General features: G+C 46.6%; 1 long non-coding RNA gene across 1 annotated transcript; it reads right to left on the bottom strand.

The window, feature by feature from the left end:
• Window positions 1-8,098: 8,098 nt before the first annotated feature.
• LOC114021466 lies at window positions 8,099-26,722 on the bottom strand. Its single transcript, XR_005223495.2, has 3 exons — window positions 23,837-26,722; window positions 22,890-23,029; window positions 8,099-8,351 (listed from the first exon to the last, which is right to left on the bottom strand). It is a non-coding gene; the product is annotated as an uncharacterized LOC114021466 (long non-coding RNA).
• Between the last annotated feature and the right edge of the window lie 88 nt (window positions 26,723-26,810).

A 26,810-nucleotide genomic window follows, 5' to 3' on the forward strand; every position in this document is an offset into this window, starting at 1 on the left:
ACCTCACTCAGTCTTTAATATACACTATCTCATGCTGTCCCAGGCAAAGCCTGATTATCTGCTTCCCAGACACTTGAGAATTTCCTTTGTCTATTTAATTTCATGCTTGTCATCAAACTAGTCATTAAATGGCTGAGTATTAAGGGAAAAATTCAAAGCTTTCTGCTCTGTCTTGTTTAATCTCTCAATTCTCCACCCCTCCTTTTCCATTCTAAAAACAGGCTGCAGAGAAAGAGACTGGGGCACCACTGAGGACACCTCAGTGAACCCTCTACTCAATGTGCTGCAGCAGTCAAAGCAGCTCACAAGATACAGGATGCGTAAGCAATGGGATGGAGACTAGCACAGAGACTATTCTAATGCCTTTATATAACGCAAAGGTGCAGTCTCATCTGGATGCTGTGGGCAGCACAGGTCACCCCATCTAAAAAAGGATATTACAGGGTTTGAGGGGTTCAGAGAAGGCTGATGAGAAAGATCAAGGGCCTGGAAAAGTTCTCATATGAAGAGAGAGAGAATAGATTGGGATTGTTACCTAAGAGAGGAGACAAGAGGAGGCATGATAAAAATACATAAAGTAGTGAATGATCTTGAGCTTCTGGTTTCCCTGTCTCATAACTAAGGCTAAGATTTTGTCATGGATATTTTTAGTAATTACCCATGATCTGTCCGTGACTTTTACTAAAAATATCCATGACAAAATGGGGAGCTTAGCTGCAGGGTCCCCACACTGCCTGCAGTGGCTGGGCAGCTGCAGGGCCCTGTTCAGAGCTCTGGGGGCACCCAACACCTGTGGGGGCTGGGAGCTCAAGGGTCCCCCATCGCCTGCAGATTGGAGCTGTGGGGTCCCCCCGCAGCCACTCGGAGTTCCTGGGGCACCACAGCTCCCAGTCACCGCCCCCGGTGGGGGGACCCTGCAGCTCCCAGCCACCATGGGCTGAAGTCACGGAGGTTTCTGGAAATCACAGATTCTGCGACTTCTGTGACCTCTGTGATAAAATCATAGCCTTACTCATAACACATGATAAAGGGGGTAATCAATTAATTTGAGAGGTGATAAATTCAAAACCAATAAAAGAAAACACTTTTACACACTGTGGAACTCACTACCACAGGATATTGTTGAGGCCAAGAATTTAGCAAGATTCAAAGAGAAATTGCACTTGGATATTGAGAACAATGAGAGTTAGAATAGTTAATTCTATCAAACATTTTGGAAGGGATATAAATCTTCGTGCTACAATCCCTAACCATTAAGGATTAGGGTGAGTCCTTCATAGCTACAGATTATCCCACATCTCCCTAGTGTGGGGTTTCCTGCATCTTCCGCTGAGGCATCTTGTGCTGGCCAGAGTTGCAGACAAGATTCCTAGATTCCAAGGCCAGAAGGGACCATTATGATCACCTAGTCTGATCTCCTGTACTGCCCCCAAAATAATTCTCAGAGCAGAGATTTTAGAAAAACATCCAGTTTTGATATAAATCAAGTTGCCAGTGGCAGAGACTCCACCACAACCCTTGGTAAATTGTACCCATGATTAACTACCCTCTCTGTTAAAAACTGATGCCTTATTTCCAGTGTGAATTTGTCTGTCTTCAACTTCCAGCCACTGGATCATGTTGTACCTTTCTCTACTAGACTGAACAGCCCATTACTTACAATTTGTTCCCCATGTAAGTATTTATACACTATACTCAGGTCACCCTTCAACCTTTTTTTTTGTTAAGCTAAATAGTTTGACCTCCTTGAGTCTACCACTGTAAGGCAGGTTTTCTAATCCTTTAATCATTCTTGTGGCTCTTTTCTGAACCCTCTCCAATTTATCAACATCCTTCTTGAATTGTGGACACCAGAACTGGACACAGGATTCCAGCAGTGGTCACACTAAGGCCAAATACAGAGTGAAGATAATCTCTCTACTCCTACTCAAGATTCCCCTATTTATCCATCCCAGGATCGCGTTAGTTCTTTTGGCCACAGAGTCACACTGGGAGCTCATGGTCAGCTGACTATCCACCATGACCCCCAAAACTTTTTCAAAGTCACTCCTTCCTAGGATATAGTCCCCCAGTCTGTGTTTATTCCTAGACATATACATTTACATTTAGCCATATTAAAACACCTACTGTTTGCTTGTATCTAGTGTACCAAGTGATCCAGATCACTTGGAATCAGTGACATGTTCTCTTCATTATTTACCACTTCCCGGATTTTTGTGTCATCTTCAAATTTTAACCATAATGATTTTATGTTTTCTTTCAAGTCATTAATAAAATGTTAAATAGCACAGGGGCAAGAATCAATCTCCCCAGGAACCCACTAGTAACACACCAGTTCAATGACAATTCCCTATTTATAATTACATTTTGAGACCACCAGATCATTAATAAAAATGTAAACATCCCAGGACCAAGAAACCTACTGTTTGATGATGATTCCCAGTTTATACTTACATGCTGAGATCTATCAGCTTGCCAGTTTATAATCTATTTAATGTGGGCCATGTTTATTTTATATCTTTCAAGTTTTGTGATCAAAATGTCATGTGCCCCCAAGTCAAATCTAAGTGTATTACATCGATATCATTATTACCCTTATCGAAATGTCAAACCAGTAATCTCATCAAAAAAGATCTAATATTAGTCTAACCGGATCTATTTTCTATAAACCCATGTTGATGGCCACTAATTATATTACCCTTCTTTAGTTCTTTCTTAATCAAGTCCCGTATCAGCATTAATTGTCCAGTGAGCCCCTCAGCCAGCTGTTTTAAAACTACTGGATGCAAATTATCCATACCCGCTAATTTTAAAATGTCTAACTTTAGTAGTTGCTGTTTAACATCCTCCTGAGATACCAGTGGAATGGCAAGAGTGTTATCACCTGATCCAGCTGCTTAATCTGTTTTCCCCAAACACATAACAGAAATATGTATTGAACGCTTCTGCATTATTCTTACTAATTCCACCATTGCTGTTGTTGGGATGCTTTTTGTTCCTAATATACTTTCAAAAACGCTTCTTTGTAATGTCCTTAACTTTACTGGCCATAGATTGCTTCTTTGCTTCCTTTATCAATTTTATAGAGTTCATAACCTCTGATTATATTCATTACTGTCAACTTCCCCTTTCTTCCACTTGTTATATTTTATATTTTTATTATTTTTATAGCTGCCTTCAGTCTCTAAGCCAAGTTTGTTTTTAACCAATATGTCCTGCTTTCTTGATTGTTAGATTGTGGCTTTTGGGGGGATCTAATGAAGTGTTCTTAAACAATTCCCATTTATCATTCACATTTTTATTATTAAAGTCTTCTTCCTAGCTGATTTGGCTCATTGTTGGTTTCAGCTTTGTGAAACTGGCCCATTTAAAGCATCAAGTATATTTATCACTGGTCTGGACTTCATTCTGTTGGCACATTATAAATGTGATCAAGTCATGATCACTTGTACTAAACTGCCATTAATTTTTAGTTCTGTCATCATTTCCTCTTTATCTGTCAAGAGGAGGTCTAATATAGAATTCTCTTGAGTTGAATGCAATGTTTTTTCAGTTAGGAAATGTACATCTATAATATTTAGAAATTGCAAGGATGTTTTAGTACTGGCAGTATGACACCTCCAGCACATGTTACTCAAAGTGAAGTCACCCATGATCATGCCTTTGTTCCTACACATTATAGATAGGTATGTAAGGAGATGGTCATCCTGTTCCCTAGTATCATTTGGTGGTCTGAAGCAGATATTGACTAAGACGCCATCTTGTTCTTTGATCCATAAGCATTCAAGATTTTTTTCCAAGCTCTCAGTGACTTGAAAACAGGTAATGCCATTTTTGAAATAGAGTGCCACTTCCCCTCCCCTTTTGACCATTTGATTCTTCCTAAATAGGTTATAACCATTGATTTTAACTAGGGCTATCAATTAATTGCAGTTAATTCATGCGATTAACTCGAAAAAATTAATCGTGATTTAAAAAATTAATCGCAATTGATCAGTTTTAATCGTACTGTTAAATAATAGAATACCAACTGAAATGTATTAAATATTTTGGATGTTTTTTCTACATTTTCAAATATATTGATTTAAATTACAACACAGAATACAAAGTGTACAGTGCTCACTTTATATTATTATTTTGATTACAAATATTTGCATTGTAAAAGTGATAAACAAAATAGTATTTTTCAATTCATCTCATACAAGTACTGTAGTGCAATCTCTTTATCGTGAAAGTGCAATTTACAAACACAGGTTTTTTTGTTACATAAATGCACTCAAAACCAAAAAAATATAAAACTTTAGAGCCTACAAGTCCACTCAGTCCTACCTCTCGTTCAGCCAATCACTGAGACAAACAAGTTTGTTTATATTTAAGGGAGATAATGCTGCCCGCTTCTTATTTACAATGTCACCTGAAAGTGAGAACAGATGTTCGCATGCCACTTTTGTAACTGGCATTGCAAGGTATTTACGTGCCAGATATGCTAAACATCTGTATGCCTCTTCATGCTTTGGCAACCATTAAAGAGGACATGCTTCCATGCTAATGATGCTTGTTAAAAAATTAATGCATTAATTAAATTTGTGACTGAACTCCTTGGGATAGAATTATATGTCTCTTGTTCTGTGTTCTACCCACATTCTGCCATATATTTCATGTTACAGCAGACTTTGATGATGACCCAGCACGTTTGTTTTAAGAACACTTTCACCTCAGATTTGACAAAACGCAAAGAAGGTACCAGTGTGAGATTTCTAAAGATAACTAGAGCACTCAACCTAAGGTTTAAGAATCTGAAGTGCCTTCCAAAATCTGAGGTGTGGAACATGCTTTCAGAAGTTTTAAAAGAGCAACATTCCAATGTGGAAACTACAGAACCTGAACCACCAAAAAAGAAAATCAACCTTCTGCTGGTGGCATCTGACTCAGATGATGAAAATGAACATGTGTCGGTCCACACTGCTTTGGATTGTTATCAAGCAAAAGCCGTCATCAGCAGAGACACATGTCCTCTAGAATGGTGGTCGAAGCATGAAGGGACATATTAATCTTTACAACATCTGGCACATAAATATCTTGCGACGCTGGCTACAACGGTGCCATGAGAATGCCTGTTCTCACTTTCAGGTGACACTGTAAACAAGAAGCCGACAGCATTATCTCCTGTAAATGTAAAGAAACTTGTTTGTCTGAGTGATTGGCTGAACAAGAAGTAGGACTGAATGGATTTGTAGGCTCTAAAGTTTTACATTGTTTTATTTTTGAATGCAGTTATTTTTTGTACATAATTCTACATTTGTAAGTTCAACTTTCATGATAAAAAGATTGCACTACAGTATTTGTATTGGGTGAATTGAAAAATACTATTTCTTTTGTTTCTTTTTTACAGTGCAAATATTTGTCATCAAAAATAAAGTGAGGACTGTACACTTTGTATTCTGTGTTGTAATTGAAATCAATATACTTGATAATGTGGAAAACATCCAAAAATATTTCAATAAATGGTATTCTATTACTGTTTAACAGTACGATTAATCACGATTTTTTAAATCGCTTGATGGCCCTAGTTTTAACATTCCAAGCGTGCTAATCATCCCCCAGCATTCTGTAATGCCAACTAGATCGAATATATGCTCAGAAATGAACAATTCCAACTCCCTTAGTTTCTTACCCAGCTCCTAGCATTGGTGTATCGGCAATTCAAGAATGTCTTCTCTTCATGTCCTTTGCTTCCTTGATGAATTTTGTTCTCAACCTCTCAATTTTGTACTGAGTGCTCAGATCTTACCACTTTTTGCCCTCCCCATTTGTTATTAGAGGACAACAGGGTTGGGATGCACTGGCAGAGCTGGGGGGGTACAGGCGGTTGAGGTGCAGGGTGGTCAGGGTACATTGGCAGGGCTGAGACTGCAGGGCGGTTGAGCTGCAGGAAGCTTGGGACCCAGAGTGGTTGGGGTGCATTGGCAGAGCTGGGTGTGCAAGGCTTGTGGTGCTATGCAGTGCAGGCAGGCTGGGGCGCACTGGCATTGCTGGGGGATGCAGGAAAGTTGGGGTGCATGGGCAGAGCTGGGGGTGTAGGGCATTGGAGGGAAGGCTTCGGGTGCACTGGCTGAGCAGCAGAGCGCAAAAGTGCAGGGGGCTGGGGCACTGGAAGAGCTGGGTGGTACTATGTCTTCCTCCCCTGACCCCCCAATCTTTCTCCCCTTCACTCAAACCCACCCCCACTTACCCCCCTCCCCACAATCCCCTCTCCCCTCGCTGCAGCCCCACACCACTCTCCACTCTATTTCTCTATTCCTCTGACTCCGTACTGCTCTCTGCCCAGGAAACATTCACATGCCTAATTCTGCCCCTCCCGCCACAAAGACTTTGTCATCAAAATCCAATTGCCACCCATGACTCACAAATTATAGCGCCCTCCAGACACTTATTCCAAAACTCCTTTTGTCTAATGTGGGGGACTGTGATCGACTTATCCTTAGTTATGTTAACTGATGGGTGAGTTCACAATCACCTGTCTCAATGAGGTCTATGATTCACCCAGACATTAGTACCTCTCGGTTTAACAGTACAGAAAGAAACAAGTTTTTGGGGGCAGCCTGTAACTCGGGGACCCCTAGGTCAAATGATCCCAAATTTAAAATTTGGATCACTAGTGCTACTCTGCGCCCCCAGGAGGCCCACCAGATTTCCAAGCCATCAAACTAACCATTCCTATTTTAAAGCACTTTCAAAAGTTGAGTTCTAAAAGTCATAAAATGGTAGGAGTGGAAACCCTCTAGCTGTTTTTCCGTAATGGTGTATACACAGTGTAAAAATGTATATTTTCTTAAATCATGGACTCAGAGAATTGCAGGATTGGAATGGACCTAGAGTGGTCATCTAGTCCAGTCCCCTGCACTCATGGCAGGACTAAGTGTAATCTAAACCAACCCTGAGAGCTGTTTGTCTGACCTGCTCTTAAAAATTTCCAATGATGGAGATTCCACAACCTCCATCTTACTGTTTTAATTTGGATTCCCCAAAGATTTAGTGGGCCCCACGCACTATCTTGGGTAAAACTGGACAGATTGCGACCATTCTGACCCCTAGCTCATCAACAGCTTGATCTCTAACTCAGAGCAAAAAACCCCACCTGGAAACTTTTATTAAAATGGCTATATCTGGGGGCTTCCATCTCCAGAACCCCTGGCTCAAATCACTGCAAATGTGGGTCACTCTACTACCCTGCACTCTCCTGAGGCACACCAAATTTCAGAGAACCCTAAGTCAATTTTAAAAGACTTAGGGAACATTGACATTGAAAGAGGTGTCATAACCTAACTATGATTTAGTTGGGGTTGGTCCTGCTTTGAGCAGGGGGTTGGACTAGATGACCTCCTGAGGTCTCTTCCAACCCTGATCTTCTCTGATTCTATGACACAGTGGTGCTTCCTTGCCACTGTCATCTAGAGGACCATAGATCAAACCTGTGACACTGAACAACTCTGAAAATCCTGTCCCAGTGAGAGTGCTGAGCACAACAGTGTTTGTACCTTCCTGGCCAGCCCCTGCACCTCAGGGAGCACTGCTGACCAGGACTCCTCTGAGATGGGAGTTAACAACGTGGATTCGACTGCAAATTCCCTGGACTTAGAGGGCCAAATAGTGAGATCCACAGTGAATGTTTACTCAGTCCTTAGGCTTATCCTGGGCATTTGCCAGAGTAAACCATGAGCAAGGACGGGAGGATTTGGTCCAGGGTGTCACCTGCCTTCGTTGGTCACAACTGAGAATACCAAATTGAGGTCAAACTTCTGAGAAATAGGGCAAACACACTCCAGAACTGGTGGTTATTCTCTCATAAGATATACCAAACCAGCAACAAAAGTCAACTTCTGTTTCACCACACTGGCTAACAAGAAGTCAGAAAAGCAATTTCCTCAGGCATTCCAGATGTGGATTCAACACCCAGACACTAGACTTAAAGACGAGTGGTTCTGTAAAACCAGTTTAATCAAACAAAGGGTTCTTCTGATCCCAAAGAACCAGCCACAAACCCCAGTCAATATACAACTCAGATCTTACCCCAAAATCACACTGTTGCCAATCCTTTAGTATCTAAAATCTAAAAGTTTATTTAAAGAAGGAAAGAAAGAAAGAAAGAAAATTAAAATTGGTTAAAGAAATCAAATACATACAATAATTGCAAAGTTCTTGGATCAGGCTTGTAGCAGTGATGGAATAAACTGCTGGCTGAAGTCAAGTCTCTGGTTGCTTCCAAATCACTGGAAGGTCCACAGTGTCACAAAATGCTCCCATTAGTATAAGTCCATAGTCCAGAGGCTTGAGCAGGAAAGAGGCTGGAGCTTGAAAGAGACAAAATGGAGATTTTTCAGCACCTTTTATACCTTCTGCCATGTGGAGGGAAGGAAATCCATTGTCTCAAACAAAGCCCTCAACATGGCTAGCAGAAAATTAGAGGTAAAAGATGGAGTTTGGAGTCACATGGGCAAGTCACATATCCCTGCGTGATTTCACTTAGTCACAGGAAAAGCCATTACCAATACCCGACAGAACGTTCACAGATCCGTCCATTCAGTGTAGATGGGCGTCTTCCATTGTGAGTTAGATGTCCTTTTTATGAGCCACTTAACTTGAATAGTTTCTTCACAATGTGCTGGCTAAACACCTTGTTGCTGTTTCCCAGAAGCAAACACATTAGAAATGCAGATATAGCGCCAATACTCATAACTTCAGATTAAAAAATGATATATGCATGCAAATAGCATAATCATATCAGCAAATCATTATCTTTCCATAGACACTTTACTTGACACAATTTATACAAGATTTGTTGCAATTATATAACAGTGGTAGCGAGTATCATCTACAGCAGGGGTCTCAAACTCAAATGACCACGAGGGCCACATGAGGACTAGCACACTGGCCTGAAGGCCACATCACTGAAACCTTTTCATACAACGATACAAAAGTATAGTCAAAAATGAAAAAAATGAACTACAGCTAAATGAGATCTGTGGGGTCCTGCTGAACATATCATGGCTCGCCTGCGCCGTCAGCTACTTTGGAGGGACCAAGAGGGTTTTGATCTGAAAGGGAAAATGGAGAGCCTGGGCAAGACACTTGGTTCTCACCTCCTGAGTCTAGGATTTAAAGCCAAACTGATGTTACATGATATGAGTTTGCTGGTCTCAGCTTAGGCTCTGGTGGTCAAGTCTCTTGGGACTCCTGTCTGTTGATTTAAAGGTAGTCTAGGGCTCTGGGGCCAGAGGTATGGCAACATGTGCAGGATGCAGTCCTTGAGACTCCCCCAGCTCTGAGCACCTGGGCTGGGGTTAAAAGCAAAGAGGACACTAGCTTCCACAAGGTGATGTTCTGTTGTAACCATTCGTGTGGGGGAAGAGCCTCCTAGTTCATTTACACAAAAGAATGAAAATGCTGAAGGGGCAGGCAGCAGCCAGCTGCAGTTTGTAGGCAGGGAACATGTGCAGCATGTGAGCATGTCTTATAACAGGAGGCAGGAGGTGCTGTCCTGATAGAGGATAGAGGCACACTGATCTGATTCAAGGAAACAAAACCATCCAAACCCCACCCTGAAGAGAACTTCCCACCCAAATCGCTCATCCCACAGCGCTGCAAACCTTCCACCTTCGGCAGACAGCAGCCAAAGCAGAATGTCAAACCACCTCACTCAAATGACAAAACACGTCCCGTCCCTGCCCCTATTCCAACCCCTTCCCCAAATCCCCGCCCTGGCCCTGCCTCCTCCCCAAGCACGCCACGTTCCCGCAGCTCAAGGGGAGCTTGGCTGCTGGTGGGTGCAGACCAACCACTAAATTCTCCCCGTGGGTGCTCCAGCCGTGGAGCACCGAGTTGGTGCCTATGGCGAGCAGCAGGAAATAACTCCGCGGGCTGCGTGTTTGAGACCCCTGATCTACAGGGTTATATTTTATTAGATAACATCACAAAAGATTTTAGCAAAAGCTCCTCTATAACATTCTTCAGAAAACTCTCTCCGTCCCTGCCAAACAAACAATCCAGAGAAGGGATTTGCTCCCCTCAGCCCTGTTTGCAAAGGGGATCCAGGCAGGATGCTGCTCGCAGCAAGGCTTTCTCTCTACCACCAAGTTCCAGACTGGGCTGACAGAAAAGTAGTCCCAGGGCCTCTCTGTGTCAGGAAGTTCTCACAAAAAACATGCCCCAGCGCCTGGAGTGCCCAGGCTAGCATGCAAAATGACAAGCTAAGGGAGCAGAGCAGGAGCTGTCTGGAATGGCGGAGACCGCCGAAGCAAGGAGAGGAAAATGAATGGTGACTTTAGTTTAAGTTGGTCCAATTAAAGACATTACCTCACAACCTTGTATTTAGTTTAATTTGACATTTCAGGTTGCAGTCAGGGATACTGTACCAAGAGTCCATTACTGGAGAGCAGTCTAGAGATAGGATGAGAACCTATCTCACTGACTCTCTGTGTGACTTTGGACAAGTCATTTCACTCTCTTTGTGCCTCAGTTTTCAAATTTGTAAAAAGAAGATTACAAGACTTAATCTGTAATGTTTGCAGAATATTTCAAGATTCTAGGATTCAAGATGCCATGCAAGTGCAAAGGATAATGTGATCACTGATATACATAATATATTTACTATGTATATCTCAGATAGGGAGTTTCTCCCGATGCAGTCCTAGCAGTAGCCTCAACATTCAAATCACTCACTTGCATTCTCTTCCTTCAGGGTGTCTAAGATTTTCCAGAATGGTTTCTTCTAGTGCAACCACAGTAGTGAAAGTTAAGACTGTGATGGGGAGCAGAAGTGAAAGTCATGAGTCCTGCAGCTGTACTGATTCACAACATAGGATCATAGAAGATTAGGGTTGGAAGAGACCTCAGGAGGTCATCTAGTCCAACCCCCTGCTCAAAGCAGGACCAAACCCAACTAAATCATCCCAGCCAGGGCTTTGTCAAGACGGACCTGAAAAACCTCTAAGGACGGAGATTCCACCACCTCCCTAGGTAACCCATTCCAGTGCTTCACCACCCTCCTAGTGAAATAGTTTTCCTAATATCCAACCTAGACCTCCCCCAGTGCAACTTGTGACCATTGTTCCTTGTTCTGTCATCTGCCACCACTGAGAACAGCCGAGCTCCATCCTCTTTGGAACCCCCCTTCAGGTAGCTGAAGGCTGCAAACACAGTAGCAAAAAGTTGGTGTAGTGGTTCTCAACCTGCGGATTGTGAACCCCTTGTGGCCCAGTCAGCAAATAGCTGCAGCCCATGTGACATCCTCAGGGCTATAAAGGTAGTGTATATATTGTGTGGATGTGGCCCATATAACACATAGAGAGCTGCATATGCAGCCCACAGTGGTAAACAGGTTGAGAACCACTGGGTTAGTGTGATGCGGGTAGATGTCTTTTCAACTCTCCTGTGGTCTTGCCTTATATCTGAATCCTCCAATGAATAGGGATTATATCCTGTGTAGCCTGATCTATAGATTATGAATACAAATTCCCAGTAATCACTTTGAGGGTTCACAGGTTCTTGTCCCAAGATCAGGCCCAGTATTATTAAAATTATTATATAGTTGGGAACCCCGATGTGCACAGGTGCAACATTCACACTATAGGAACTCTTTTAGATTTACAAATAAATAATTTATTAATACATTTAGCGAAGTCTCACACACTCTAACTCAGTAAGGTAGATAGAGGTAATACAGAAAGTACATCTGAACATCCATACTCCCACCATCCCTTGCAAAACAACCTGAAATGTTAGCCATTATCTTCCTCATCACTGTTACCATCATTCTGGCCCCTCCCAAGGGCCACATCGCTCTCCCAACTGCCCTGGGATGCCACTTTTATAATATGTTACGTTGATGTTGCCATGTCTAATGCATATTCAAGAGGGGTTTCTCCCCTCTTCCTTATTTGTATTTCCTCCCCTTACCAATGTTAAGATGTCCTTTTTCTATAGGTTGGTGTATTTATGATTTCACCCCTTTATCATATATGTCAATTCATTGCCATGGCACTCTTGCAGTCAGATGTTCCATCTAAAACCTTCCAGAAGCTGGTGTCAGTTCATGTTCAGTGGATGGCTGATGTCATTATGGACAAAATTCCCTGCCCTACACTCTACTTCCAGTTCCCCAAAACTTATGAGTTACCTAAGTTTAATTATGCCAAAGTTCGTAGGCCTCAAGCCTCATGCTAACTGCTGAAGCCAGCGTCTTACAGGATACAAGCCTGTAGGTTTCCTTGTGTTACTGCTGAATATAATAAGGTAGAATATAATGCAAAGCAGTGAATATAATAGAGGTAAGCTGGCCCACTATGCTACACTTGTTGGCATGATTTTCAAATCTGGTTCCTGTGTCAAGCAATAAAGCAGCTCTGTGTGATCTGGATTAGTTTGACAACACTTGTCCTAAAAAGCACTGTTTAGTGAGCTGAATGGGAAACCAGAAGAGCCGGGCTATGACTTCCAAAAGTAACTCCTTATTCCGTGTTTGGATTCCTAATTTTAGAAACTGCGGGGGGGGGGGGGGGGGGGGGGGGGCCTTTCAGAAAGTGCTGAGCACCCTCTCTCTGACAATCAGCTTCTTCAAGGTATCTCCAACTGAGTCCCCCAAAACACTCCTCAGTTCTGACCATGGAGGCCCTGGTTTCTAGTCCTCACTCTGTTATTGCTTTACTGTGTGACTGTGGGCAGCTCAGCCTCTCTCTGATCAGTTTCCTCCTCTGTGTCATGGGGATAATAGTATACACTTTTGCAGAGCAGCCTGAGGTCCCCAGATGAAAGGCACCAGGTTAGTGTGACATTGTTATTGGGACAAAAATTCCGCCTGAGGAACACATCAGCAAATCTGCTGGCAGAGCAGGGGTGGGCTGCTCATGAGAGGAACTAGTCAGGCTAATGGAAATGTGGGGCACATTTTCAAGTAGTGAGCGCTACAGCTGAGAACAGATTTTCAGGAACCTTGGTCCCAGCAATTCCCATTGTGACTCTTTTATTCAGACTGTTCTTTGGGGAATCTGACCACTTGTTCTACTGCCTACAAAGGTGCTGTGATGGGGTGTACCCTCCCCACAACAGGCGCTGAGCTGTTTTCAAAATCTAGCTCCAAGTGTGGGCGCTGAGCATTTTGAAAATTCTGGCCTTTGGTGCAAACCAAGCCCAGACTAACCAGGTCTGATGCCAGCTTCACTGCAAAGAATCCCCAAAGCCCCTGAAATGCCTTTTGTCTGTTTGATCCACTCCTAGCTCTGCTGAGTAACACCACCATCATGGGGAGGGTTTGATGTGGAATTCCATCTCACAGCAGTAGGTCACAAAAGCTCATAACAAGGGCTGGATCCTGCCCAAATGGGAGCAAAGCGCTGCATTCACAGGAAGGGTTCAAGTCGCTTGCCCTGCTATCTCCAGCTCTGGAGAGCAGCAGAACTGCCTAACAGCTCCCCTCCTCTGACTGGGGTGATGACTGTTGAGGTTACTTTAACCACTGCTTCTAAGGGCCAGGTGAGAAGTGATTAGTGGGACAGCCTGGACACAAGGTACCTCGATCCTGCAATACTGAGCATGGCTGCATGGCTGCCATATTACTCCGTGCTAGTGGCAGGAGGGAGGTTGAAGAGGGGAGCATGTAGCTAAACATCTTGTTGGCCTAAGAAGGATGGTGCATTAGCCCATGTCTCCTTAGACATACCAGTCCCCACCCATGCCCCGCCCCTTTGCTGTCTCTTGCACAATGGCAAACTGCCTACAAACTGGTGGGCATGGCAGCCCTAGCTGGCAGCCAATCTTACTGCCACCTCCCAGACACATTACTGGGGAAATGTGCTTCGTTCAGAGAAGGGAGGAGGTGCCATGCACCTTTACAAAGGTCAGTGCTCAGGCAGGTTTGAGATCAGCATGCTGCCCAGCATTTGAAGGATCTTGATGGATAAGCCTCTGACTTTCTTCTCATGTTTTCTTTTTCTGACTCCCTCCCTCCCCCAATGCTCCCAAAGTGCTGTGAGGCGCTCTGTGAGGTCTGGCTTATGTAAAAGAGAGCCTGTCAAAGTTCGGACATGCAGGTCCCATAGCCTGGAGCTGGATTGAGTGATGAGTCTCTATCAAGCACTCATCTACATTTCTCGTTCCTTCAGCATGCCCTGAGGTTTGGCATTCCTTGCTTTCAAAGCTCCACAGTTATTAGTATTAAGGAGGCACGCTCATCTCCTAGAAACCTTGGGAACAGGGAGAGTGCAAGAGAGTGCCTGTGTGGGTGTGTGCAAATACGTGTCTCGCTGTCAGCGTGTTAGGGACTGGGGTTAGAAAAACAGCCCTATTATCGGGGTCTGATCCTAACAGAGTGACAAGTCTTCTCTTCAGAAAGATTCCTAGGGGGCGAGGCCGGGCAGGGCAAGAACAAGCCTCTTCTGCCCCTGCCATGCTCTGCTGACTGTGGATTGGGGTCACATCTGAAATAGTAGCGAGACAAAGGTGACTTTGCCAAGAGTTGGATTTCCTTATGGGTGCCATTGTGACTTTAGCCACAGCTCTGAGTAGGGGGCAGTGCAGAGCTAAAGGAGAGTTTGAGCGGCTCTTCTCAAGGCACATTACGGCTGTTGGTTGCTCAACAATCAAAAAATCCCAACCTTTGGCCTTGGAGTTAACAAGACCTGTTAACACAAAATCCTTTTCCTCCACTAGGAGATAGCACAGGAATGACCTGGGGATGTATTAGACAGTGATAAGTGGTTCTTTCCATCCCCTTTTATCCTGTTTACAATACAGGGGCTTTCCTTGAACAAAACTTCTCTTTACCCTCCATGCACCTGGCTGTTGTGGCTAAATGAGCCAATTTGCTGACAGGCTCTCCCTGGAAGGACTCAACGTCTAGCCTCCAGAGACCTAAAAAAGAGCTTTGTGGAGCTCGAACGCTTGTCTCTTTGACCAACAGAAGTTGGGCCAATAAAGATATTAGCTCACCTACCTTGTCTCTCAAAGTCTAACAAGCATACCAGCTTGCCTTCAGAAAAAACACTTTCTCCACAAAAGAAAAGCAGAAAAACATTACAGTGCTGCCAACATATCTGGCCATTTTCTTAAAGCCACAGCTCCTAGAGGCATGTGACTATGGGAGAATCTCAGGGTTGTTTTTAAGTGTTTTGGTTTGGGGGTGGGGTTTTGTTTTGTTTTTTGGTTGGTATGGGGGTTTTTTGTTTCTTTGGTTTTTTTAAGTGAGTTTCTAGCCCTTGTGGTTTTCAGAGAAAAGTTTTAGAATGTGACTTGAGTGTGACCGAAAGGCTCTGACACTGGAAGGCAAGTAAAAAGAACCCAACATATTTGTTCATTTTTTGTTTTGTTTGTCTCATGCATCTTGATTCTGGGAGGCTTGATTCCTGATTTTGGAACACTTGGGATTGGTTCTTTTTCCAAAGAACTGCACCTGGCCTGTTGTGTTACTGTTCAGAATTTGATGGATCAGCTAGGAACAGAAAAGATGGATCCATGAGGAGACTGGATTTGACTTCAGCAGGTTTAACTTCACTTATTAGTGAAGCAGTTCAGGATAATGACCCTTTGTAAAATTGATCCACTTATTCCCTCCTTTGCCACTTCCAGGCCAAATTCTCTGTTTTAAAGCAAATCTGAGCTTTCTAACTCCTGCTACACTTACCTGAAATTCCAAAGTGAATCCTGCTTGCTTCTTACATCAATGTTTGCTATAAAAATCCTGGATTTAGCACTTAACTGGCAGTTCTGTTGATGATACATGTCAGAGAATGAAACAGTTGGAACATTAGTAACTAAATGGATTCCGCACACTAGAACCAGCCCTTTATTTAGAGAAATGCCATCGCGTTGAGTGTAGGGCCTCACTTCACTCAGCAGAAACATGGACTGTAAATCAGGACAGGCATATGCGCCGACTGTGGGTGCTCTGGGGCTGGAGCACCCATGGAAAAAAAATAGTGGGGGCTCAGCACCCACCAGCGGGCCCCTCCTACTGCTTCCCCCCCAGTGCCACCCGCCCAGCGAGGATCAGCTGTTCAGCGATATGCAGGAGGTGCTGGGGGGGAGAAGGGGGAGCGGGAGCAGGGAGAGGCGGAATGAGGACGGGACTGGGCGACGCGTCGGGGGGGGGGGGAGACTCCCCAGAGGCTGAGGAGTGGAAGGGACGGGGGGGGCCAGAAGCGGAAGGGGTGGGACCAGCCCCTTCCAGCTGCTGGAACACTGCTGTGCAGTGTGGCGGCTGCCTGAGACAGCCTAGCTGTGGAGGAGGTGGATTCCTCTCCCTGCCCGAGCTTGGCTACCAGGGACCGCAGCTGAGCGAGCCAGAGCTCCCCCTTCCTCCCTGACACGTTTCTGGTTTGCTCAACCACGATCCCTGGCAAGCTACTCTGGGTGGGGAGCGGGAGTCACCTCCTCCCCATCCAGGCACTCTCAGGCAACTGCTGGGCTGCAGAGCAGTGACAGGGGAGGGGCCAGCATTAGAAGCAACTTCCCCCCACCAGGGAGAGCGGTGGAGCATTTCGGGGGAGGGGGCCAGGCACAGCGGGAGGACAGAGTGCCTTCCCCTGCAGGTAATGTGGGGCAGGGAGAGCATGGTGGTCCCGGGCTGGGTGCGGGTACATGTGACCAGTCATGTGACCTCCCCTTTAGATTGTGCCCCCCCCCAGTACGGGGAGGCACCAGTCCCCTATGGCGAGGCATGCTCAGAGGAGGGGGCAGAACGGGACAGGAAGAGGCAACTAACAAGGAGCAGGGGTGGGAAGAGGTGGGGTCTTAGGGGAAGGGATGGAGCGGTGGCAGGGCCTGGGATAGAGTGAGGGGTGGAGCACCCCTGGGAAATCAGAAAGTTGGCATCTGTGAGGACAGGTGATATCTCATTTATTTACTCTCATTATGTTTTGGCATCATTAACTTCAGCTGAGGCTTGGTTCTGTTTCTGAAAGCTTTGGGAACATCTGGGGAGGATGCAGACCAGACGGGGATGGATCCTCAGCTGGCATATGATGAGCTTAGCTCCCTTGTGGTCAGTCTAGCTGTGACAACATGCACCGGCTGAGGAGCCAGCCTGCTAGCATTACAAAAGATCATTTAAGAAAATACGCAGCAATTTAACTTCAGTTGATTTTTTAATGTAAAAAAGCCCATAAACTAATCAAACCACTAACTCTTTAAACCTTAACTTCACTGTGTGACACAGAGGCTCCTTGGCAAAGGGTCCCCTGTTCTTTGCAAATAACTCTCACCTCAGACTGACCAGCTCACTATTCCAAACACATCTTACAGGATATTTATCCATAAAGAATAATAATGTAAGGCATCTACAGAAAGCTCGTAAATTTTCCCAGTTCAAACCACTGCAAGATGTATGTATGGGTAATATTTAAGAAATAATGTAATTATATTAGGAATATGCTCTTAGTCACCGGGGGATAATATGTCTCAAGTGAGGGCCGCCGGTTCAGGCAGGAGGGAGTTGTCACCCTGCCCAGTTTTGCCTTGCTCAGTATCAAGACTTTCAGTGGAAAACCATCAGAGGCCAATGTAAACAGTCAAACCCATTTGAAGGTAAAGGAGGAACTTTACAACAGACAGGTTCTCCCTGTCTGTGAATAGAAACAAAAGGCTGTTTTCAGTATAACGCAGAGGCCGGAGAAGCGCTGTGCATCCATTTCATTAGTATTTGGTATAAAAAGTCATTTGCTAAGCGAACTTAAGAGCTGCTAAAGGGAGTTTCAGAGGGATTAGCTGCCGACTGTGCGTGGAGGTAGCAGGACATGGTGAGCAGTGCAGTTTGGTTGACTGTTTGTACTCTGTGTATGGCCTCAGTAAGCAGGGTGCCTTGCTAAAGGCCAGGAGGCTCTAACTCTTGGAGTTCAGCTCAGCCCAGCCGTTTGAGTTTCTGAGTGGTTAATCGCTCCCTGGTGGTGAGGGGCAGAACTGAGCTGAGTGACACAGGGAAGAACAGGTATAAAAAGTCACTTGCTAGACAAATTCCAAAGCTGCGAACAGAGGCAGCCAACAGCGGAGTTTTGGAGGGAGCTGAGAGAGGGAATGCGAGAGGCTTTCCTTCCAGATTCAGCACTGTGTGTGATATCAGGATGGCCAGTGATGGAACAGTGGTAGTGAGCTGCAGTGGATGAACCATGTTCTTTTTCCTGCTTGAAGACATTTCATATGCATGAAGGATTTCATATGCATGAAGTGCAAATTGATGGCTGTGCCAAAGGAGAAGATTCTTGGATTCGAGGGGCAAGTAAAGATACTGCTGAGAAACAAAGAAGCTTTAGGAGTTCCTAGACAGACAGGTTCAGGAAACATCAGTACTCCAGGTTTGAGTAAGAATGGAACTGGCCACCAAGGAATCAGAGAGAGTGGCAATCAGAGAGGAGGCATGACACTTTGTAACCACCAGAGGCAAGAAGTCACAACAGCATTCTGCATGACTGGAGACAGATGAGGATGGGCAGGCTGTGGGCAGCAGAGAGAAGAGGACTGGGAGGAATTCCACGCAGCTAGAAGTTTCCAGTCAATACCAGGTCCTCAATGTGGAAACTTTAGAAAATACCTGTCAATATCCAGCTAGTCCAAGGGAACAGAGAGATGTGCGGGAAACACACATGGATGGCAGTTCATCCCAACCTGTAAGAAAATCAAGCTTCTCTGCAAAGAGTTCTCCAACCATCCTAGGAAAACAGACAATCCTTGTTGGGAGACTCAATACTCAAAAGAATTGAAAGAATATTCTACAACGGCCAGACAAACAACAGTATGATGCGCTGGAGCTAAAACATGAGACATCACTCTACGACTGCATAAGCTTCTGAAGTCGACGGGCAAGGATCCAGTGATGATGGTTCTTATCAGCCCTAAGGACACTGCAATGTGGGATACCCCACTGAAATTAGATGACTTCATGGAACTCGGAAACATACTGAAAAAAAAGAATGTCCACGCAATCTTCTCTGAGATCCTTCCTGGACCACGAGCAAAGGAAAACAGAAGACAGACGATTCTGAAAGCGAACAGCTGGCTACATAAGTAATGTAGAGAGGAGGGTTTTGATTTTGTGGTTTTGTCTACCTTCTCTGGGGAGATGGTGCTGTATAGTTTGAATGGGGTCCACCATGGGAGAAGGGTGGCTACAATGGACAGGAGAGGATTAAACTAATTGCAAAATGGGAGGGTAAAAAGAGGGAAGATATGAGCACTCAGCACAAGATCAAGATGTTGAGAACAAAATTAAGCAAGGACCCGAAGGAGTTGATGAGAAGAAATTATTTAATTGACTGTACACCGATGCTAGGAGACTGGGTAACATACAAGAGGATTTGGAATTGCTCATGTATGAGCATAAATTTGATCTAGTTGATATTACTTGGTGGGATGATTTGCACGTCTGAAATGCTAAAAATGGATTATATTTAGGAATGACAGAATGGGCAAAAGGGGAGGGCAAGTAGCACTCTATGTCAAAAATGGCATTACCTGTTTCCAACTCACTGATAACTTGGAAGAATATGATCTTAAATGCTTATAGATCTAGGTTCTAACATATAAAGCACAGTATGGGGTATTAGTTGGTGTCTGGTACAGGCAACCACATCACACTAGGAATCAGGATGACCGGCTACTTATGCACCTACCTACGTGTAGGAAGAAATGCTGCATGAGCATGGGGGATTTCAATTTAAGTGACGTATATTGGAGGTGTCATGCTGCCAATATGAAAACATCCTGAGAACTATCAGATATTATAGATGACAATTTCCTAACTCAAAATGCACTGAAGTCAACATGTGGGAATTCTTTATTAGAATAACAGATAAAGAGAAAATGATCATAGAACTAAAAATTAATGGTAGCTTAGGTACAAGTGACCATGACTTGATCAAATTTATAATGTGCAAGAAAAACAAAGTCCAGACCTGTAATATATATACTTGGTGCTTTAATAGAGGCAATTTCATAAAGCTGAAACCAATTATGAGCCAAATCAGCTGGGAGGAAGAATTTAGCCAGAAAAAAAGTGTGAACGATAAGTGGGAATAATTTAAGAACACCTTACTAGATGCCTCAAAAGCCACAACACCACAGCTGAGGAAGAAGGCTGTGCTGGTTAAAAAAACTGACCTAGTTTAGAGGTGAAATGAAGGCAGCTATAAAAAATAAAAAGATATATACAACAAATGGAAAAAAGTGGAAGTTCATAGCAATGAATATAAATCAGAAGTTAGGAAATGTGGAAATTTGATAAAGGGAGCCAAGGGACAAGTGAGCTGCAGCTCACGAAAGCTTATGCTCAAATAAATTTGTTAGTCTCTAAGGTGCCACAAGTCCTCCTTTTCTTTTTCTTTTTTTTTAAAGAGAAATCTATGGCCAGCAGAGTTAAAGACAATTAAGAAGAATTTTTTAAATATATAAGGAACACAAAAAATCCGGACATGGTATTTGTACATTGCTAAATGGAAATGGTAGAATTATCAATAATAATGCAGAAAAGGCAGAAGTGTTCAACAATATTGTTCTATACTTGGGGGGGAAATAATGATACAGTCTCATTATATGGTAATGTTAATGGTTTCCATTCCACTAGTATCTCTGGAGGATGTTTGTGACAGGGGGTATCGCTGAATGCACTGGGATTTGTGACTTAAATTTTAATTCCCCACCTGTAGAGACTTAAGGAGGCCCACAAACAGAAGAGCCTCCCTTGCAAACAGTAAGGAAGTGGAGCCTATGTTGGAACCACCCAGTCTAGATAACTGGGTGTGATCAAGTTCTCCCACCGAGGACTCTGCTACAATGTTAAACAGAAGCTAGGAAAGTTAGACATTTTTAAATCAGCAGATCCAGATAACTTGCATCCAAGGATTTTAAAAGAGCAGGCTCAGGAGCTTGCTGGACCATGAATCATAGAAATGTAGGACTGGAAGGGACCTTGATAGGTCATCTGTTCCAGTCCCCCATACAAAGGCAGGACTAAGTATTATCTAGACCATCACTGACAGGTGTTTGTCTAATCTGGGTGCTTAATTACCCCTTGTGACAGAGCGCACTTGCCCCGCACTGGTACCATGAGGGTTAACTCTACTCTCTGGACCGAGGAGGCGATGCCCCTGCAGCCCTGCTGGGCATACTCTGGCTGGAGACTAGATATAAAAGGTAGCAGCTCGGCTCATTCAGGGCTGATCACTGAAGAGGGAGGATGCACGCAGTGAGCTCCAGGCTGGGAACCACAGAAGCCCTAGATGGCGGAAGCCAGGGACACTGACACTCTGGAGGACACCCAAGGAGTTTCAGAGCTGCTGGGAGCCGCACTGGCCGAGGAGCCCAGAGACCCCGGGGACGCTGCATCAGGAACATGGTAGGAAGTAGCTCATGGGGACCAGTTATTGTGCCACGTGGGGTCAGTGTGCTTCGGGCGGACTCCCTAACAGGACCCTGAGCTGGGACCCCATTGAGAAGGGAGGGCCTGGGTCCCCCTACCCAGCAGCCAACCCCCCGCCCCAGGCAGCGGCCCAATCCCCCAACCCGCTGCCAGGCCAAACAGCCCTAGTGAAGAGGGCCATTATACTGACTCTGGCTGCTGGGCCACGCAGCCCTGAGAAAGGGCTGTTAGACTGACTCTGGCCAATAGGCCACACAGCCCTGCTAAACAGGACAGCCCTATTGGCTCTGACTGCTAGGTGAAACAGCCCTGAGAGAGGGCAGCCATATCAACTTTTACCCATAGGTAAGTCCCAAGACAAGTGACGGCTGTATAGACTCAATCAGGGGGCTCATCCGCGGCGGAGGAAGGCATCCCCTGACCAGCTCCGTTCCAGACTACAGGCACTATAAAGGAGCCTCTACAGGGGCTGAAGGTGGAATGTAAGGACCTGGCTGTGAATGCAAACTAGGCCCTGCCCTCACTCTTTAAGAGGGAGGCTCAGGACACTTCCAGAGACCCAGTGTTTCCCCAGCCAAAATAAACTCCAGGACCCTCCTCTGGAGGTTGGCCAGGGTACCTGGGGGCAGGCTAAGGTTGTTGAACCAATGCCAAAGCATAGACAGGACCAACTAGTTGATGACCAATGCCCTCCTCCAAACGGAAAGGCGCCACCCATGCCCGCAACTGGTCAATTACCATGGCCTCCAAGTTGGCCTAATTATACAGTGGGGAGGGATTGATGGCAAACAGGTAGATGCCCAGATAGAGCAGCAACCCATACCCAGTGGATAGTGTGGAGAGCAGGTGGGAGGGAATCCACCTGCCACCCATCCCCGACCATCAGAGCTCTCGACCCAGCTGGGCAGAAGAGGCTGCTGAGTGGATTGTTTGGAAAGACTCTGCGCAGCAGGTCTTCCGGGTCCTGGGCCATGAGGAGCACGTCATCAGCATACGCCAACAGGCCTATCCTCAAGGCCAAGTCACCAAGTATCTATCTCTTCAACTGATTGCAAAGATGACAAAGGAAGGATTTGATGGCAATGGCATATAACTGATCAGACAGAAGGCAGCCCTGAAACACTCCCTGACCAAAGCTGACCGGTCGAAACAGGTCCAGTTGAGCTTGACCATACACTCTGCAAAGGCTTCCAGTACCTGGAAGAACCCCACAAAATGGGACTGAAGCCAAATGTCCACTGTGTAAGGCTTGTTTTTAGCTTTCACCATTTTGTTTTGTATAAGTGGCTGTTTGCCCTCCGTCTTTGACCCCCTTCTTGTTCATCAATTACCGCCCTTTTTCTGTACGAGCGGGAAAATTGTGTCATGTGACTTGGGAATAGCCTGCCTAGTAACAGGAGAGCATAAAAGCCCAGCACACCCTGTGAAGTGTGCTGTCCCTCCCAAAGGGAGCCCAGTGTCTGTAGAATAACATCAAGAAAGATCAACTCACCTGTTCCCAAGTGTGGTCCTGATCCTGTTCCTAATCCTCATCGTCCAGTCTGTTGTGTTCCTGGTTGTTGTCCTCTTCTGCTCCGGTTCCAGCTGTGGTCCTGATCCTGTTGTGGCATCCCTGTTCCCTTCCTGGTATCCCTGTGAAATGGTGATATACAGTTTTACCTGTTTATCTTGTTAACCCACTTATAGTTTTGGGGTCCTGGCTTTATGCCAATTTGTGTGTTAACCAAGTTATTTGTAATAAATCTTATTGTTGTTTGCACCCCAGTAATTGCTTAGTACTCTTCCTCTGGCAGGAAGGTCTGGGGGTGAGGAAAGGGATTGCTACCGGTGATCAGATACAGACCAAGGGGTACCTGTAGTAAGGAGGAAGGGAGAACTATTTCCTGGCTTCTCTTCCAACCCACTGGGGGTTTAACAGCAGGATTCCCATCAGAGAACAGTGATCTACCTTGTCAAATGCTTTTTCCTAATCAAGGGACAGGAAGGCAAGAGACAGACCAACTCTACATGCTATCCAGAGAAGGTTCCAGATCAGATAAAGGTTGTCAGAAATAGTCCAGCCCAGAAGAGTGTATGCCTGGTTGGGGTGGATCATATCTGCCCAAAGAGACTTCAGCTGCAGCAAGATGGCTTTAGCTACAACCTTATAACCTGTGCTGGAGAGTGATACTGGGTGCCAATTCCTCAAGTTGCAGAGGTCCCCCCTTTTTGGTAGCTGGTTGAACACAGCCTGCCTACATGACAGTAGAGACCAACTTCCAGGGACTCAGCCCAAACGGTAGCAAGGTCCAGGCCAGGGACCTCCCAGAACGTGCAGTAGAACTCCACAGTCAGCCTGTCGATGCCCAAGGGTTTGTTAGTGGGCATCAGATGGAGGGCTTCTGAGAACTCAACCAGAGTGAGAGGACACTCCAGCCAGTCCTAGTCACCCATGCTCACCATTGGGAGTTTATCTGGCAGGACCCCACAAGCACTGCCTTCGGATCCAGAGAGAAACGGTCAGCATAGAAAGCCCTAGCCCTTTCTTGCATCTTCTCCAGATCTGTAAGAGAGGTACTGTCCTCTGTCAGAAGACAGGTATTTTTTAGCACCCATCCTCTTCTCCAGGGCACAGAAGTGGGAGCTGTGATCCACCTCCTGAAGGAGTTGGATACACAACCAGACAAAAGTACCATGGGCCAAATGGCCGTCAATGGCCTGGAGCTTGTCCATGCTGAGGGAAAGGCATACTTCTTCCCTTGCCAAGTCAGCTAAAATTCCTACAAGGACTCCACAGAGCCCACATCCTCCAACAGGCTGTTATTAAAATGCCAATAAGCCACCCCCAACCACTCAGGTATAAGAGCAACATTCACAAAAACTAAATGATAGTCTGAGTAGGGGGTCAGCCGAATGTCAGAGGAACAGGCCCATGTTAAAGCATGAAATGTAAATTCTGTCCAACTGTGATTGGCGCAATTCCACCCAGACAAAGCTGAAGGAGGTGGTGTTGTCTGGGTGCCGGTTGTGCCAAACACCCACCAAGGCATGATGGTCAAGAATCCCTCTGAGGATGTTAGTGGTGGCCACTAGTCAGTCGACCCTCAGCCTGGGCTTGGCTGTAGTCTCTTCCAGTCCCCTGCCCCTTGGTCCCCTATATAAGTCCCAACTCCTAGGCAAGCTCCCTCTTCCTCACAGGCATTGACTTCACTCCCAGGGTCCTGTCTGGGTCTAATTACCTCCAGTCCCCGGCACTGCTCCCCAGGTCCAGCTACTGGTCATTGATGGAGGGCATACGTCTAGAACCCCCCTCAGGGCTGCAGTGTCTGCAACACCACCATGCTAGGCTCAACAGAACTAACAGACCCTTCATTCTTGCCCCAAGTGCTGAGTTAAAGAGGCTCAGGGCTGGGAGCTGGTGCCACCTCAACAGGCTCAGAGCCCATGAATCCAGCATCACCAATCCCCTTGGAAGGCCCTGGACCCTAGATCTTGAATGGGCTTGAGACCGAGCTGCTCCGCCTTAGAGGAGGACATCTCAGAATGCCTGGCACCTCACTGCTCGGTGCCAGCCAATGCTGCTACAACAACGGGCTCAACGGTTGAAAGGCCTGCACCATCATTTACTGGGCAGAGACCAGGGTTGAGGGGCGCCTCCAGGGTAGGGCAGGGTCAAGGGCAGGAGGAGGAAGAGAGGTGTCACCATAATAGCTTCAGCGCCCAGACTAGGGAGATGATCATCCCCACATAGGTCAGCTAGACCCAGAGCCCTGATCGCTCCCAAACAGTCTGAGAGATCCCCACTCACAGAGTTTGCCCCACTGGCGAGGCAGAAATCTCAATCTTGGCACCAACTGCGGGGGCAGATGTTAAGGACACAGGCAGACTCCTCCACAATGGGCTCCTCTAGGGGAGGAACAGCACCAATAAACCCCCGCCCCCACAAAAAAAAAAAACCCCAAACCCTGCTCCTCAGCCAGCTCCTCCCACTGAACTTTCCCCGGGGGGGGGGGGGCAGTAAACGGGGCAGAGCAGCAGCACTGCCCCCGCCCCCCAAGAGGAAACCTGATCCAGAACTGACGGGAAGCAGCTATGCTCCAGCCCCGTGCTTAGCTCTAGCTCTATGCCTGCCCCGAGGCTATCTCCCAAGCAGTACCACCAGGGTCAGCCGGTGAGAGGGAATCATAGAATCATAGAATATCAGGGTTGGAAGGGACCCCAGAAGGTTATCTAGTCCAACTCCCTGCTCAAAGCAGGACCAATTCCCAGTTAAATCATCCCAGCCAGGGCTTTGTCAAGCCTGACCTTAAAAACCTGTAAGGAAGGAGATTCTACCACCTCCCTAGGTAATGCATTCCAGTGTTTCACCACCCTCTTAGTGAAAAAGTTTTTCCTAATATCCAACCTAAACCTCCCCCACTGCAACTTGAGACCATTACTCCTTGTTCTGTCATCTGCTACCACTGAGAACAGTCTAGATCCATCCTCTTTGGACCCCCCTTTCAGGTAGTTGAAAGCAGCTATCAAATCCCCCCTCATTCTTCTCTTCCGCAGACTAAACAATCCCAGCTCCCTCAGCCTCTCCTCATAAGTCATGTGCTCTAGACCCCTAATCATTTTTGTTGCCCTTCGCTGGACTCTCTCCAATTTATCCACATCCTTCTTGTAGTGTGGGATCTGCCAGCAGGGGCCACGTCTCCCCCCCCGGGTCACTCTCCCTCTTCCGCTGTCATCTCCCCTGCCAAGGGCCCACAGGCTGATGATCAGCAGGGTCACCTGACTATAACCGTACAAAAAAGAACCAGACAAGTTCATGGAGGCCAGGTCCACCGATGGCTATTAGCCAGGCTGGGCAGGGAGGGCGTCCCGAGCCTCTGCTTGCCAGAGCTGGGAATGGGCGACGGGGGACGGATCGCTCGAGGACTCCCTGTCCCGTTCACTCCCTGGGGGCGCCTGGCCCTGGCCGGACAGGACACTGGGCTGCGGACCCTGCTCCGACCCAGTCTGGCCCGTGTGACAGTCTCACGTTCAGCCCGGTGCTCGGGGCAAGGGGGCGGGAGGCCAGCCCAGGGGCTCTCTCCACAGGGCCTACCGCGCCCTCCCGCCGCTGGGGGGCGGGGCAGCACCGCCCCACGGCCGGGGCCGGGGCCGGCTGAACGCACTCGGCCTCACGCGGGCCTGCGCCGCCACGGCCGCCTGGGGAGAGGCCCCAGCTCGGCGGCCTTCACGCCGCTCGCTTAGCACGGGGCTGCCAGCGCCCCGCGGTCGCGGTGCCTCAGAGCAGCCCGCGGGGTCCCTCGGCCGGGCGCGCTGAGACCGGCCCGGCCGGCTCCCGGCCGCCCACGCGCAGCCCCGCGGCGCCCCCCAGCGGCCCAGGACGCTCCTCGCGCGGCCGGGCCCCCGAAGGCCCCCGCCGGGCTGCCTGCGCCGCGCC

The sequence above is a fragment of the Chelonia mydas genome, chromosome 27 (genome assembly GCF_015237465.2).
Source record: "Chelonia mydas isolate rCheMyd1 chromosome 27, rCheMyd1.pri.v2, whole genome shotgun sequence".
NCBI classification, from domain to species: domain Eukaryota; kingdom Metazoa; phylum Chordata; order Testudines; family Cheloniidae; genus Chelonia; species Chelonia mydas.